The sequence below is a fragment of the Lissotriton vulgaris genome, chromosome 1_1 (assembly GCF_964263255.1).
Source record: "Lissotriton vulgaris chromosome 1_1, aLisVul1.2, whole genome shotgun sequence".
NCBI lineage: Eukaryota > Metazoa > Chordata > Amphibia > Caudata > Salamandridae > Lissotriton > Lissotriton vulgaris.
The window spans coordinates 2,067,004,954-2,067,020,245 of NC_141685.1; the positions used below are offsets into that span (position 1 = coordinate 2,067,004,954).

The window sequence follows — 15,292 nt, forward strand, 5'->3', positions numbered from 1 at the left end:
TATGCCCAGGCAAGCTGCAGATGACGACGTATTCAGACACGCAATAGAAGACCTGAACAACCATTATTGACCAGCTGTGTGCACACCCATCGAGAGATACAATTTCCAGCAGAGGAAACAGGAATCTGGTGAATCAATAGACGACTATGTTGCCTCGCTGAGGAAGCTGGCTACAACGTGCAAATTCGGCTTCTTGCTTGACAAGTTCATAAAGGACCAGATAGTCATGCACACCACCAAGAAGCCTGTCCAAGACAAATTGTGGGTGAATGGAGAAGCCACGCTGAAAGAGGTAATAGCCATGGTGAAAAAGGCCGAACTGACAAAAAGGTGCGCCGATGCGGCAAAGAGAGAACATGTCCCGAGGCCCATGGTGAACGAACTTGATGACGCAGAACCGGCAGGAAGGAACATAAATGCAGAAAATAAAGGACCCAACAGATGGACAGGAAAACCCATACAGCAAAGGAAGCAGAACAGAGAAAGCATGAGCGTGTGCTACTGGTGCGGTAGCCAGTCCCACGCGGCTCACGAAAAGAGATGTCCGACGGTCCGAGCGAAGTGCATGTTCTGCGGCATAGTGGGACACTATGAGAAGGTATGTCGCCGGAAAACAAGACGTACCACGTGAAGTATGTAGAGCAAGATCCGGAGGAGGAAGAAGGTAGAGAACAAGATGAAGAAGACAATGTACTGTGCGTGAATGGTCAAGAACTGGGCATTGAGGGTAAACGCTCCCGCAAGCCACAATGTGACATGGTGATCGGAGGAGTGCGGATCAAAATTGTAGCAGACTCGGTTTCCCCGTATACTATCGTCCAAAGAGCGGTGTGGAATGAGAAGTTCAGACCCAGCCTAGGCCCACGGCTAGAACCACCGGATATAGGGCCAGTGACGTACACGGGAGAACCCATCCCCATGGTCGGTTACAGAGTCCTAACCTTTGAATTCAAAGGGCGGAGTGCAGAGTGCAAGTTGTATGTAGCAGAGAAGGGACCGTCGGTCCTGGGGTGGATAGATCAAGGAGACTTAGGCATACAGCTGGATCCAGGAGGAGACACGCAAGTGCTATTGACAGCACCCGAGCGGTGGCTGGACTTTGAGAAGATAAGGAGTGACTTCCCCAAGGTGTTTGGGGGGAAGGTCGGCAAAGTAGAAATATTCACGCATCGGATAGAACTCAAGGAGAACTCCAAGCCGAGAAATGTGCCCATAGGAGTGCGAGAAGCGGTACAGCAAGAGCTGCACAGATTGGAAGAAAACGGAATCATTGAACCAATCAATTGCTCAGAGTGGCTGGCGCCCCTGGTGGTGGCAATGAAACCAAATGGAAAGGTCCGCCTCTGCGTGGATTTGAGAGAACCAAATAAATGCATAGTTGGGGAGAAATTCCCGCTACCACCCATTGAAGAGATGTTAGCAAGGACCAAAGGAGTAAAGTGGTTCTCCACCATCGATCTCACGTCAGCCTATCACCAAATAGCTTTGCACCCTGTGAGCGGGAAACTGACATCTTTTATAACACCTTTCGAATGTTACCAATTCAGCCGAATGCCTTTTGGACTCGCGTCGGCAGCGGCCGTGTTCCAGAAATTAATGCATCACCTATTCAAAGATATCAAAGGCGTGCAGTACTTCCAGGACGATATATTGGTGATGGGAAAAGAGATAAGGGATCATGATAAGAAACTGGACCTGGTGCTTTGAGTCCTGGAAGGCAACAGCTTGACAGCGGAGTGGAAGAAATGCCATCTAGGGATGACCTCTGTCACGTACCTGGGACATGAGATCGGAGAACACGGCATCACGCCCAAAAGGGCCAATGTGAAGGCGATTTATGATGCACCGGCACCAACCAGCAAGGAGGAGGTGAGATCCTTCTTAGGGATGGCTGAATACTACAGCAAATTTGTACAACACTTTGCCACCAAGACGCACCACTTGAGGCAACTCATAAGAGACAAAACAATATTCACATGGATGGAGGAGACACAAAGAGAATTCAATGACCCGAAGAACGATTTCAGCTGAGCCATACCTCTGCAGGTATATAATCCCCAAGGATGGTCAGTGTTGACAACGGACACCAGTGAAAAAGGACTGGGAGCAGTCCTCATGCAGGAAAGGAAGGATGGAACTATGGAAACCCGCAGCTTCGCGTCAAGGGCTCTATCTCCCACGGAACAAAAGTTTAGCGTTATAGAGAAAGAGATGCTGGCAGTAGTATTGGCCATGGGGAAGTTCCGAAAGTTCCTATGGGGTACGAGGTTCCAACTTAAGACCGACCACAAACCCCTAGTCAAGGTCCTCACATCGAGTGGACACGCGAGCGCCACGCCTCGCATCGCCAGGATGATGCTGAAACTGCTTGAATACAGATACGATGTAGAGTACATCCCCGGAACTAGGAACAAGGTAGCGGACTACCTTAGTAGAGCTGCAGCAATGGAAGAAGTCTCTGGTGGTGCAGAAGAGAGTGAGGAGATGGTATGGTAGCCTTAACGGAAGACCCGGAGAAGGTGATAAGTAACCAGGAGTGGACCAAAGCGTATGGAGAAGACCGGGACATCCAAGAAGTCAAAGAATGTATCCTTCAAGGATGGCCAGAAAAGAGACATTTACGGACTGCACTTAGGAAGTTTTATGAAGTGCGAGAGGAACTGTCCATAGACGACAAAGGCACGTTCTTGTACAGATGTGACAAAGTAGTCCCCCCGACAACGTTGGTACCTCACCTGTTAGCGGTACTACACGAGGGACACCTGGGAATCGTAAAGACTCAGATGAGAACAAAAAAAACGTACTGGTGGCCAGAAATGGACATCCAAATAGAGAGACATGTGAGGGACTGCGATCAGTGTCAAAGGGCTAACAAGACCCTAACACCCCTGAGACCAGCTTTAGGGAAGTTTGCCAACCCGATAAATCCCTGGGATGAAGTGTCCATAGACATTCTGGGGCCTATATTAGACACCCAGGGCATGCCAAAATACCTTTGCGTCATCGTAGACAGGTACTCGAAGTGGCCAGAAGTGCACGTTCAAGAAGAAATGGACACTGAAACAGTGCTTAGATTCCTCACATCTATCTTCCTCAGAGAAGACATACCAAGATCCATACTGAGTGACAACGGACCACAGTTCACCTCGGAGAAATGGTACAAGTACATGGAGAGGAACGGCATCAAAACCAAACACACCTCCATATACCACCTCGCCGGAGATGGTCAGGTGGAGCAGTTTAATAGGGTCCTAATGGGATCCATCCAAGCGGCCATCATGATGGGCAAGGATTAGGAAAAGGAGGTCCAAAGTATGATGTGGGCCAACCGCATCACCCCCACGAGCACTGGGTATAGCCCCTTCCAGATTTTGAGAGGAAGAGACCCCTTCACCAAAGACAACCTGGCGCGGAAAGAAAAGACAGTAAGAAGCAAATGGTCTCCAGCGGTGGTACAGCATAATCTGGAGAAAGCCCAAAGAATATACGCTGAACATTATAACAGGAGGAGGAACGTAAAAAAAAATCCCTGGAGAAAGGGGAATGGGTCAGAGTCAAACTGGCAGTGCTACAGAAAAAAGGGGACAGCAAATACAGTCAACCACTACAAGTAAAGGAGGTATATGACAGGGCGGCGCTGCTCAGCGATGGGAATGTGTGGTCCCAAGACTGCATGTCCAAATGTAGTAAGATCCTACAATGGTCCCCTAAAGAAAGGGGTAGAAAATCACAAGACAAGAGGCCACAGGAGAATTAACATTTCGCCCCGGAAAAAGAAGGTAATCCTGGAACAGGAAGAAGCTGTGAGGAGCTGGGAGACAGTGACGTCCTCTTGACAGAAGAACATCTAGGAGAGGAGAGTGAGACCCCGCGGAGAGAAAGGCCTGGGACTCAAGAGGATAAGGTGGTGAGCCCATCAGAGACCAGTCCCAGGGAAGTTACTTCCACTCTGGTAAGGCGCACACAAGCAGGCAGAGCTGTGATGAGACCTGTCCGATTTCGAGACTTTGAACTGGGAGAAGGATAATAACTTACCTCATGAAGTGACTGTACGTTTTCTGTTGTTGTGCAAAAAGGGGGAGATATGTAGAGTCGCGCTCTAGTTGTTGAGCGCTACATCACGACGTAGCGCACGAGGCGGCAATCTTGTAGACTCGCAGCGCGAGTTAGGGGGAGAACCTTGAGAGTACCGGACGCCCGGCGCTCTCCTGGCAATCTTGTATGAATAAATACTTGTTCCCCCACACGTTTGGCCCCAGAGTTATATTTATATATGTGCAGACTGCTTCATTACAAATTCTGGTTGCACTGATTGGATTTTTGTTGTTTAAGTCCAATAATTTATTACATTTTACTCCATTTTTTAAAATTGGTGTGGGTTTTTCTTGTGTTGTATTTTCACGTTACTACTGTTTAAGTGTTGCATACATACTTTACTTGCATGTACACAAACTAAATTAAACCTAACTGCTTTTGTGCCAAACTACCAGAGGCTTAAGCAGAAGTTAATTTAGTGAGATGTCACTAGTCTCACACCACTCTCAACCCAAAACCCCAAGTCTAACTGTAATGCCCTCCACAGTACTAGCGATACGCAGACCATAATTATTCACTAATCTCCAAAATGTAAGGCAATTTCGAACTGCACTAATTTCGTGCATTTCTTTACATTACTTGAAGGAGTAAACTTTTTTTTGTTGCAAAAGTAACATATATTGACCTCAAATGTTTCATAAGTTTCAAGAATTCATGGACACGAGTCACGGCGCAACCTATTGCCACACATACTTCCTAAATGAACTCCCTAATTTGTTACAACCTTCCTCAATCCGGGGTTCATTTCGACCACCCCAACAACAATTCAGATGCCATACAAAATTCATAATCTGTGATATTAGATTACCACACCAGTTCAGATGGCTCAAGGGAAACTTATCAACCCTAATTACAGTTTCCATTTGAAACGGTTGATGTGATGGCTTCTCCTTTACATCGTGTTGTAATCCGTAGGTTTGTTTGGAACAGTATACATATGGCTAGACGAATGCATTTGGAATGCAAAATGATGGCCTTCCTCTCGCTTTAGGATTCCAAAATCCAAACACTTGCAGAAATATTTAGCAGAGACAACGATATAATCAATAGGGTGCTGCCCTTTACTGAACTTAAATGTCACGGATAGGGGGCTGCATGGCTGTCAGAAGTACAATCCCAATCAGTGTCACAGGCTGATGCTGAAATAGTTGTTCTCAATTCTGCTGCATTTTAGGACTAGTTGCAAGATAAACATGAGGGCCTTGTGAAATTTGTATGGCATTAAAAAGGGATTTAGACTGACACTCCAAATAGTCTAGCGTAATTGTTCGTTTTGAAAATTCCGTAGACAAAAAAACAAATAACTGGAATAGGTATTACAGTCAAGGTACAGGAGGAGGTTCCAATAATAGTATAAGTATACAGCCTGAAAAGGAACGCTAGACTCCATTTTCTTTTGGCAGACCTCATGCTGCGGCGTCTACATGCAGCACAAACAAATGAGCAAGTACCAGGCGGAGAGCGAAACAGAAAGGCAGGGGGATGAAACAAGGGAAGGAAACAGAAGGAGGAAGAGGGGATTGAGGACATTCAGATCAATCACTACAGTAATCATCTCGAGAGTGAGCGCGCACATAAGGTTGCGAGTAAAATACAATGTGGCGTCTTTGAATGAATAACGAGGAGATTCGTCAAACTGTACAGATCATAAACAGATCCCTCTTAATCGTACATTGTCAACATAATGATGTAACCAGCCACGGCAACTGCGCTGTAGTTAGCCGGAAAGGGGGAGATTGAATAAAGAGGGTAGCCTCAAACCCAGGCAGCAACGCAACATCCTACAGTTGTAGTCCTTTCTGCGAACGAGGGTGCAGAGTTCGAGGAGGTCTCCATCATCCTACTTTAGCAGATCTGTGTAAGGCTGATACAGCCATGTCACAGCCTCTGTTGGTCTGCTATTACACAACCCTCAACATTTGAACATTTAACTAACTCCCTATTCCATCACTCCCTTGCATGTTTGCCTTACGCCTTCCACTGCTGGGCTAGGAGCCTATTGGCTAGTACTACTGAAAAGTAAATAAACCTGATTTCATATTTCCACTTGCTATGGTGGGGCATAAACCAAGCAAAAGCAACTATGTAGGAATGTTCTACCTATACATTTGTGACACGGTAAGACATGAGCCGAATATGTCCCCAGAATGACTGTGCTTTTCTTCAAGACCAAAACATATGCAGAAGATGTGCTTATTACCATGGCATTGCAGACAGCAGGTCAGCACTATGAAATATTCAGTTTAGCTGGGTAGGTGTCAAGTATGTGCAATAAATAAAGTTAAACTGTATTAAAAGCATTTCTTAATGTTGTTCTAGGATAAGCCAGTGTCTTGCTCCATGTCTGGCCTGATATCTCTTTGTTGATGTTAAGCTCCCATCTAAACTTTATCTATTGAAAATTCCAGTTTGGCCATCTGTGTAGGGCCTGCATTATGGCTGCCTCTAATCTAGCTATTCCAACCGGGCCTACGTTGAGGCATGTTTTTGCTATAGCAAGGGATCTGCCATCAAGAGGACCATAAACATTGACAAACTTAACATCTGTGTCAATCTCAACCTGGTGTCCATTATATGGTATGCCAGGTTTGACCAATATAAAAATACCCTCTGCATAGGGACATTATGCTGTATAAAGGACTTAGGTGAACCCTCCACCTCTTTTGAACCTTCTCACCCTACACCCTGGCTAGATGCATCTCCTGCAGACACGCTACATCAACACCATGCCTCTGGATGCAGGAATTTATTTAATATTGTTTCATCAAGATCCCTGAACCCGTATGTTCAAGGGCAGGAACTTATATTTATGTGCGACCAACTGGGGAAGTAACAGTAGCAACCACGTGGCATTCTCTTTAACTTCATACAATTCACCATGAACCCAGTCCATGAGCACAGAAAGTAATTTTTCATTTACTCACTCCTAAAAGCTTCGTCTGAAAGTATTGTCCTCAAAACATAACTGCAATGCCCTTCCCTGGACCTAGCTCTAAAATGCCCGGATCCCACCTATAAAACTGTATAGCATTTTGACCCTAGGGAGAAACCAATAACACTACGGGCAACACAATGTGAGGGGCAATGCATTAGAGGAGGCCAAACCACCCCACATAGCACTCCTACTCTTATTTCGCTAAAGAACACAAAATTATCATAATTGATGTTGAGCCTACATGTTCTCAGTGGTGTCTCATGAAACTATACCCACCTTCCTTGGTTAAAAAAAAAAAGTGCGCCCTTCTGGTGTAACGTCCTGTCACACCAACCCACCAGGAAACTATGACAGAGGAAAAGAGAAAGAAGGAAGATGGAGAAAGTAAAAACACACTGCTGTTCTCCTAGAAAGCTGGGCAGTCCAACCCCATCCGCATTGCTGAGGATCCCGAGCCACCGCCCTCCAAGTTCACAGATTCTGAGCCCCCTTGGTTTGCGGCCGCCTTCCTGGTAATCACCTTCTCTAAGGACTCCTTCCTTTCATAATCTGCCGGTTCCATCAAGGGCTGCACAAGTGTCAAAGTCTTTGATGTCCGTGCCTCCTCGTCCTAGGCAGAGGGGCCCTGAGAAGCTTAAGGGTCTCCTAAGGACACCCGTAGTGTTTCTCATCTATTACCTTTAGTTTAGCAGGGAATACCAACATGAATTTCAAGTTCAATACACACAGGGCCTGCTATAGCTCACGAATGTAGTGTGCTGCTGCTGTGTAATCTGCAGTATGGGCAATCATGATGTATATAGGGTGTGCTCTGAGCCATGCACAGTTGGCCATTGAGTTAGCTATGGTTAAGTGGTATGCCGGAGGAGTCCCGGGGGTGGCAGCAGCAACAGGAGTCTGTGTACATGCCCCATCAAAAAAGTAACTTGCTTGGAGCAATCTGTGATGCAAATCAGTTCTCAAGAAACACCTCTATTTGTTTTGCAATCCGATTATTTCATTGTGAGTGAACCTCAGAATCCTCAGCTCTATAATCAAGGAAATTGAGTAGTTTGTTCTTGTCAGACACCTGCTGGCAGAGGTCACAATCTGTTGGCTGTACTTTGTTCTGTTTTCATAATGCTGTCCCTTTGCTCAGGTTGATCAGCATGTAGAAGGGACAGGTCCATGGTAACAAATGTCGATTTTAAATCGTCTGGTCCTAAGGTTGTGATTCCCTTACCAGGGTTAGACTCTACTGGTACCACCGGGCAAGACGCTGCTGATCCCTCTGGTCGTTCCTCCCCGGCACCGCTGCTTCTGAAAGCCTGCCGAGCGATCGCGGTGTGGCGGACCACAAGCCCCAAGCTGTCCTGCGGCAGGAAGCCGCTCCCGGGATTTTTAATTGAGTACACCCCCGCATCGCGGGACAGTGCGCGGGCAGTGCCGGGCTAAGCCCGAACCAAGGGCGGGTCCGTTTCAGCCCGTTCCAGACCGAGTAAGACTGGACCGGGCCCACCCTCTTACGCCTGTGGTATTACAATCTGATTACATCCGCCCACAGTAAGTACTGTTGCTGGGGAGTTGCCTAGTATTACAATGCTGCTCGGGGAACAAGGTGTAATACCATGGCCAGTAGAGGGCATATTACTGGTACACTGGACAACTTCATTATTAGAGCGAACTCAGTTATCGACCAGGGCCTTATTCTAATGGAGCGCAGGGTGTCGCAGGATCTGGCAATGGCTAAGCGCTCTTCCATGGGCCACCTTGCCAACGCACGGACGCATGTACACGATATTCGTGCAAACATCACCTGTGTCCCAGCCCTTGTACACGACCCATCGTCTCCTCAGGGCCACGAATATACCTCAGCAATTATAAGCTCCCCAATACCTGAGGCAATAGTGGTCCCCGATGCTCCATCTTTGCCCAACTCTCCAGAAAAACTACCGACAAATCCACCGAGGGGTAAACTAAGTGGGGCAAAAAACAAGAGGAAGCGAGTTGCCGTCACAGTCACTGGATGCAGGAAGCACAAACCAGCAAAGGGGATGGACAGCAGCACTATACCATCAAAACCCATGGGGTGCCTCGCTCTGAATGACTCGATTGGTCCTGACCCACCTCCATCTTTAGTAGCGTCACATGGGTCTCCCTCTGTGGAGCTGGTCCATTGCATGAGGGGGGCAAAGGGGGAGGAGCATCTTTTACTTGAAAAACTGGGGGCCTTATTAAAGATCTTACTCGATCCATTAGAAGAGAGACTTGTTCGTATGGAACTCCAGCTTTCTCAGTTACAACAATCCGTGGTTGGGAACGCGGGCTAAAAGAAAGAGAAAAAGCCTGCATTCGGACATAGCTCAAGACAGTCCTGCGCCCACTGGGTCTTCAAGCCTTGTTCCTCCCTCCACTGCCGGACCTTTTACCATAGCCACTAATATGATAGACAGGGCCGAAGCTGCCGGTACTGGGACTCTATTGACTGATAATCCGAATACGCCCATTCTAGATCCGGTGGAGAAATCCTCAGAGAGGGGCCAGTTTCCATCGATCCAACATCTCAAGTAGTAGTAAGAATTGATCTACCGCCTGAAACGAGCCCATATGTGGTAGTCTTGACAGGTATTCCTGAAATCAGTAGTCCAAGACATGAATCATTTATGTCATTAAAAAATAAAGTGACCCATTGGCTCAACTATAACAGGTCCCTACCGCACAATGTCAAAAGTGAAATATTGATGGTTTGTAGGATCTCTTGGGTTGGTCACAGTCGGAAAACCATTACAAGCGACTGTGCCCTGGTCAATTTCAGGGACCCTCGTACAGTGGAGTACATCTGCACCTGGACCCAGGATAGTGTAGGGCCAACGATCCAACCTTATCCTCTGTCTTTTTTCTACCCTCAACCTGTAATGTCAGACTGTGCATCGGATTGGTCCTTGGTGATTCATAGGCGGAGAGGAATGGTGAACAGGGGTGGGTATAGAGAACCAATTAACCAGAGCTATCCACTGACCCATAATAGGTTTAGCACCCTGGAAATGGTGGATTGACTTCAGACTGACAGGGAGAATAGGTTGGGCACCTCTCAAAATAAGAATCTTGCCAAGCCCAGTGAAAGGGTGGAGTTGCTTGGTGGTAGTTCGGTAAAACCCTCTTCAATTGTACAGACCCATATCCAGGAGTTAAACACCATAAAGGGGTTCGCCAAACATGGAAGTGTGGTGCTGCAAATGCAAGCTCCACCCGCACGTGCGGCACAAAGTGAAGGTGAGATATTGGGGAGCGTTGCAGACACCAAAGTTCCCACTACATCGAAGTCAAATACAATATTATCATGGAATGTGGCGGGCATAACACTTAAGTTAGATTGTACGGAGTGGGGATCCTTGGTAGACCCGATGGATTTATGTCTCTTTCAGGAGACCTGGGCCAGGGATGAAACACTCCAGAGCGGGATTTGCCACATTCCATGTACCTGCGAGGTAGGGTGGGAAAGGAAGACCATCAGGAGGTCTGGCTATATGGGTTGCTCTTCACTTGGGTTGTGCAGTGGAAAATCTGGCCACATATTGAGAAGACATCAAGTGCTTAGTCCTAAAATGGCCGAATGGGTTCAAACTAGCTATTGTAATGTCTACCCCCGACCAGTACGGTCGGGTCTTGAATCATCTACAATTGATGACTTATCCAATTTTTTGAGCACATTGCTCGGGGATTGTAGGCTCTGGTGGAAGGGGATGTGAACTGTCAATATGAGCCATTTTTTGGAATGAGTGAAGGTGCTCTAATGGGAGAGGACGATTATTGGACTATTCCCCAATGTCAGTCCCCACGCCCCAGAATATGGTCCCCGTTGGCAACCCAGATCACATCCCTTGTTTTAAATAAATCCCTTAGGGCTTGTAATGGACGTACACGTCCGATAGACCATCGATGTGTACCAATAATAAGAAGGGGCAAGAGTCCTGAATAGACTACATCATGGTAGAAACTCGGATGTGGTCGATGGTTATTGATTTTAGGGTAGTTCAAAGGGCCGATAGTGACCACAACGCACTATGTCTGGAGCTGGTGTTTCCAGGGCCAAAGGATTTGGATTCACATAGCACTGAAAGGGATAACGAGGGCATCGGTCTTACACTATCAAATAACAGACGTAGGGTAAAGTGGGGGAGAATAGTAGAATTTGAAGAGGATCTAGCAAAAGTATATAATATAGTCTTACCTTGACTTCTTGAGGTTAAAACTTTAATTTCCTAAGCTTCTCCTCCGGTTCTCAATGGAGAACTTAGGTTGATCCACTCAGATCTGGTTAAAAACTTGGCTGATGTCTTTTACCCCCAGGTACCTATGAGAAGGTCAAGACAACCAGTCTCATCTCAGTATAATTCGATATGTAGGAAAGCAAAGTCCAGCCTTGTTACAGCGATTAAGGCTGGGTCTAGCAAAACTGTGATCCGAGAGCTCAGACTACAGTACAAAGAGGTAATGGGGTATGCAAAAAAGAATGGGACATGGAAAGGTGGCTGAATCTAAACTTAGCCTTGGCAACAAAAGACACCCGTAGATTCTGGTCACTTGTTAACTCTGGTTCGGGTGAACCAAAATCAGCTATAGAACCCAATTTTGCGGCGTCAGCATGGGAGGCCCACTTTAAAGGCTTATACGGGGATGAGCCTGCGATGGGCAGTACATTGGAACTATCAGTCCCAGAAGGGAAGCATGTATCTCTGGAGTTTACCCTAGGGGAAGTGACAAGTGCGATAGATTAATTATTAGTGGGCAAGGCTCCAGGACTTTACAAACTCCCCGGGGATCTCTTTGGACATCAAACTGGAATTTGGGGCCCTTATTTGCTTGTGGTATTTAATGCCATTTCAAGAGGCATTGAAATTCCCCGTACTTGGCTGGGGGCAGAGATAGTCCCGATCTGTAAGAAGGGGTCGCCTCTGCTCCCAGCCAATTACAGGCTCATTAGTTTAATAGATGTTCAACAAAGAATATTTGCACGACTGGTCCTGGATCATTTGCTGACATGGATGGAGGAACACGAAGTACTGAGCCCTTTCCAGGCGGGATTCAGGAGGAATACGCCCACAATTAACCAAATTTTCAGACTGATCCTGCTATACTGGAAAACGGCAAAGGTAGAGGGTGACAGCCTCTATATGGTCTTCGTGGACCTCCGGTCTGCGTTTGAATTAGTACCCCCAGGCAAATTGTGGGCTGTCCTCGAGGATCTGGGTGTCCGGTATCAGATTCTAACTTTACTGATGAGGCTACATGAGGGTAATTTTGCCATGGTCCGATGCGGTAAGAATGGGGAGCTGTCACCATGGTTCCCCGTTGGCAAGGGGGTGAGACAGGATTGTGTCTTGGCACCGACCCTTTTTTGCCTCTACGTCAACGGGGTAATCTCTCATTTGGATAATGTCCCTGACAATGATGCACCAAGGCTGACAGGAGGGTGCCTGCGATCATGTTCGCAGACGACACCCTCTTACTCTCCAAATCCCCTATGGGGATTCAGAGGATAGTAAATCGTTTTTGGGACTTTTGTCGTAGCAGAGGTCTTGAGATTAACACCGACAAGATAAAATTCATGATATATAACCCGCCGGCGTGCACTCGCTCAAATCCGACCCTGGGCAGTGTGTGTTTGGAAAGGGTTATGACCTTCTAGTATCTCGGGGTCACTATTCACGAAAATCTGTCATGAGGTCCGCAGAAGGCAAAATCTCACATGAAACTTTCACAGTTGTCAGGTGCCATTTTAAAAGTCTCAAATACATCAAGTTTCAGGCCAGTGAGCCCTGCCCTGGAGGTCTATAAGACCCAAGCAAGGGCAGCCTCTCTTTATTGGGGGGAACTCTGGGGTCATTCAAACGCCTCTGAAATCGTTAAAACTGAGTCTAAATTTTTACGGCGACTATTATCGCTTCCTCAGAGCACCCCCCTAACACCGTTGAGGCTAGACTTTGGACTGTCACCCATTTTGGACAAGCTAACTGTAAAGCCCCTTAGGTTCTGGCATAGATTATGGTCTACCCTAGATCTTTTAAACTACAGGGAAGAACTCAAACAGATTCTTAGTTATAATTGCGTAGGCAAAATTCCCTGGCTGTCGTTCATCAAGCATGAACTGTTAAGTAGAGGACTGCAATCTATGTAGGAAAATCCGGATAGGGCCTGTGGTCAGATATCCCGCAAAATGTTTACTAAAATTTATAAAGAAAAAAAGTTGGAATACCTAATTTCTTTCCCTAATCCCGATACCCTGACCAATTCTTTTTAAGAATTCAAAAATTCTTATTATTTTGAGGACTTCATGGATGTCATCTTCCTGATTTTAGCGAGGAAACTTTTTATACAATGGCGACATGGCACTTTACCTCTCAAAGTCTTAACATGCATGTGGTCAACCTCTTCTAATAAGTTCTGCCCTGGTTGTAGCTGTGATACAGAGGATAAGCTTCATGTGCTCTTCTTCTGTCCAGCTTACACCAAATCAAGAAAATATTGGCTGCTACCACTGTGCAGAAATTTAGGTTTTAAACATTGTTTAAATGCTTTTAGAATTTTTAAAACTAATACATCGAGTCCTGTTGTCTTTGCACGTTCTAAATTTTTGCTAGCTATGTGGTGCAAGCGGCAACAACTAATTGATATTGATTGTTAGCTCTAATGTCATGAATTGATTGTTCTGAATTTATTGTTATTTTTAATATCTTAAAATGAGATGGTAATCTGTCTGTATGAAATTCTGCCATGTGCATGTAAATGAATTCTATAGTAATTTTTATCTTTTATTCCTTTCATGTTTTATTCTGTACTCTTTTATGGCCAAATTGGCCGAAATAAAGATTTTTTTTAATTGAAAATTGAAATTGAAATTCAAGAGCCTTAAGGGTGACCTTAATAGCCGTGACAATAGCATCGTGCTTATCTAGCAGTGGAGTACCTTCTGACAGAGGCGGCTCCTTCTCTTTCAGCACATCAAAAAAAGGAAAAATAAAATGATAATAACGCAATGCTATTATCATTTTAATTTTCTTTGCCAAGGCAGTTTTGTTGGGCTGGGCTAAGCAGGCACAGCAGCGGGGAGGACTGGTGGCACCCTCCAAAATGCGCATGAATGTTTGGCTGGCCCCTTGGGGCTGGCCAAACATTCATGTGTACATTACATGTTCTGCACACAGGCTGCTTTACAGTCTCAGTGGAGAACATCCCCAGGCGCCCATTCCCAATCTGAGTGCCAGACCACGGCGCTCTGACCAATCACAGTGCTGCATTGCAGCATTGTGATTGCCTTGGGGAACCTAAGTGCTTCCTGTAAGTGATTATATTTATTTATTTTTTAACCACCCCCCTCTCCACCCTCTCCCCACCCCACTACTGCTTCATGGGAGCAGCTGTGACCGCCTTCTGACACAGCACCCTGCACTGGATTAAGCACCTCGGGCCCTCAGCAGCCAGTGCCACAGAATCCTGCAGGCTAGCCGACCCTGAAGCAATTTTGGCCTACTCATTTTGTCCGGGGGCATAGTTACCATTAGACCCACATGGCAGCTGGCCAGTCACTGATCAGTTTTCAAGACGTGGCAGTACTGTAGGTCAACATGTAGGCACAGAAACCATTCTGTAACACCTGAGAAGGCTAGTCATCAGCATGCTCACATCAAGTACATGATACTGATGGATCCATCTGGGCATAGAATGGTAGGATGCACCATACTTAGTTATTGTAGTGCCCATCAGGCTCCCTTTGCTATCACAACAAAGGTGCATGAGAGTAATAAGTGCTAGCAGAAGAGGCAGCATCCCATATTGCTGGTGCAGGGCAATGAACATAGGCAAACCCACACTACATGCACGGTGCCTCAAAATTCCTATCCAGTTATTACATGGGATTTGAAGCCTCAGGGACATAACAGGCTTCTAAAAACCTTGCATCCGCATCTGTACTTTGCGATTATCGAGTCTATCCTGCCAATTTGTGCCACCCCAGTCCTGGATCCTTGGAAGTGGGCCTGAGGTGCTCGCCAGTTCCTGTGAATCCAGAAGAACTGATGCATCTCCTCTGCTGTGTGGCGCATTCCTAAGCATTACTGACACATCGTGGCCACTCCATGGTATGAACACGTCGCAAAGTTCAACATCGCCGCCACAGTTCTCTGACCCAATGCATCACTCCGACTGCGGGCTGCAGCCTCAGCACGGGCCCTCACATCTCCCTTCAACAGCAGTCTGACAACTCCACTGGACTCTGCAACTCAG

The 15,292-nt window shown here is 46.5% G+C and overlaps 1 protein-coding gene across 1 annotated transcript in view; it reads right to left on the reverse strand.

The window, feature by feature from the left end:
* PIK3C2G (phosphatidylinositol-4-phosphate 3-kinase catalytic subunit type 2 gamma) overlaps positions 1-15,292 on the reverse strand; it is a 1,914,223-nt gene that overhangs the window by 717,595 nt on the left and 1,181,336 nt on the right. The window lies entirely within an intron of this gene.